Raw genomic sequence first — 2563 nt, 5'->3', positions numbered from 1 at the left:
ATTTCTCTTTTTGTGACTAATTTCACTCAGCATAATGTCCTCAAGGTTCATCCATTTTATGCGGTGGCTTGCCGCTTCCTTGTTATTATTCAGTGTAAGGCTGTACATTTTTTTTTCAATGTTTTATTGTGAATTATGAGATAGTTTACATGGGAGGACAACAGCTTCACATTGATCCCATTGTAGATCATTTCCTTGCCATGGTTACAATCCCTTCCATGCATCATCGATCTACCAAAGGGTATATCCCGCAAGCCTGCCCCCTGTCGTCCGCACACCGCCCTCTCTCTCTCCAGGCCCAAAGTCTCCAGCCACTGCTTCTCCCCATGTCATCATCTTTGCCTCCATTCCTGGCATCACTGTTTCCCTGGGTAGGGTTCCGTTCTCTACTCTTCTCCTTTGGTAGTCCCAGGGACATCTGTTCCTAGACTGTAAGGCTAATCACTCCCCTCCCTTTGCCCCCAAACACTCACCTTTACATTTCCAGCCCTTACTTACAATCAGTCCTGATAACAATTATTTGCTATTGTATCGCAAGAGACCTATCCGCATCTCCTTTTATCAAGGGCTGTACATTTTTAAGGAAGCAGACTGCCACATCCTTTTTCCGAGCAGCTGGTGGACTCAAACTGAAGATCTTTCTGTTAGCAGCCAAGCGCTGTAACCAGGGTTCCTATTCTTCACTAGCTAAGCTGAACTATTGTTTGGTTTTGAGAAGACTTCAGGGGACACTTTTGTTTTCAAGTGAAAGATCTCATATAGGTCTTTGAGAACTGCCTGAAGAGAAGTAGGGGAAAGCTGATCGCATCTTGCCCAGTTCCCCACCATCTCTCACCTTCTCTAATAGGCATGTCATCTCTGCCCGTCTCCCAGGTTCACTCAGATGGAGCAGAGTTGGCACACCAGCGCACTGGACGCCCTAGTGGGCAGGCTTCTCCAGAGCAGGGCGCTGGCCGTCTTTCCCGGAGCCAGGCTGCACAATGTTTAATCAGAACGTGCTTCCCTGCCTTGGTTGCAAACACATGTGCATGTGTGTTTGTAGGATTTCAGAGAAAGGGCCTTTGGGAGAGTGACCAGTCTTACCCTGCTGCCCTTGTGGAGGCTGTACCACTGTTGCTGTCCTCCCTTGATGACCTCATTGGCCTCGCTCTTCTCAGCACTCCAATCTTGCTAGCAAGTAGTGGGCATACTTGTTAGAAAGCTCTGCTCTGGGCTGTCCCCACCTGTGTTTGTCTCAGGGGAGCTGAAAACTAAGATGCTGGCACGGGAAGGCTCCCCTCACAAACATACCTCCCTCATTAGCCAGTGATCACAATCAAGGTGCAGGCACATTACATTCCTCCCTGCCCGCTGCAGTCTCCTCCACGCAGGCTTCCCTTTGTTCAGGACCTGTCCTAAAGTGAAGGATACTGAGCTGTTTGGATCTGGCTCTACCTGGGGTCTTCTGTAGGCCTAGGAGGCAGTGGGTAAAGGAAAACCTTAATTGGCCTGTTAGCTGGAGTTGGCAATAGAAAGGCCCACCTGGAGAGGTGTGGGCGGGCTCAGCATGGCTGTGGCTCTGGTAGCATGGAGGTGGTCCTTAAAAGAGAATGTTTTGTTGCTTTAAAAAAATTTTTTTGAAACAATCTGAAACCCATAGAAAAGCTGCAAGAATAATATACAAAGAACCCTTTTTCTCTTGGATCATTTGAGAATAAGTAGTTGATAGTTTTCCATTAGCCAAACACACTACTTTCTCCTGTGTATTTCCTGCAAACAAGGACGTTTCCCCACAGAAGCAATGCAATCAACCAGTCACCTCCGTGGCCCACCCTACAGGGTTCCGGCATCCTCAGAGGACAAGCCAAAGAACAGCATGTCATTTTCTAGAACAGGAGTTCTGAATGGGGACATGCAAAACCGTCAGTACTGCCCTAGGAGTCTCCCAGTGCCCTGATTTGGGTACTTTCAAACTGGAAGAAGACCAGAGCTGTGGTCTGGTTCCCACCACACACCAAAAGTTCACTGACCTCTTCTTGCTGGAAGGGGCAGGGGAGTGGTCCCAGCCATTTCTATAAAGGCCTGGGCAAATGAATTCCTCTGTGGGGCACCTTGTTACTTGAGTGACAAGTCACAGTTGTTTTAGGACCATTTGATTGGGCTGAGATTGCATTCTCTGACCAAACTATTTATTATTGTTGTTAAGTGCCATCTCATAGAGACTGTAAGGATTTCCAAGGAGCAGCTGGTGGGTTTGAACCACCGACATGGTTCGCAGTCCAATACTGATCCTACAGCACCACACCAGAAGTCCAAGCTATATTGGGACAGACCTTTTTGTGCATTAGAGCCCAGGGCAGGGTACGTACCTTCTGGTTGGACAAGCTTATTGTGACCCCTGCTGGTAGGTTCTATAAACGTTGGCTGAGTACAGTACATAACAGGGAACTGCTTGTACCTCCCCAAACGGGCCAAGGTCATATGTTGTTGTCAGGTGCCATCGAGCTGGAACCGACTCATAGTGACCCCATGCACAGCAGAACGAAACAATGTCCGATCCTGGGCCAACCTCACTACTGCTGCC

This window comes from Chrysochloris asiatica, unplaced genomic scaffold (assembly GCF_000296735.1).
Source record: "Chrysochloris asiatica unplaced genomic scaffold, ChrAsi1.0 scaffold00040, whole genome shotgun sequence".
NCBI classification, from domain to species: domain Eukaryota; kingdom Metazoa; phylum Chordata; class Mammalia; order Afrosoricida; family Chrysochloridae; genus Chrysochloris; species Chrysochloris asiatica.
Note: the sequence above shows the minus strand (reverse complement) of the source record.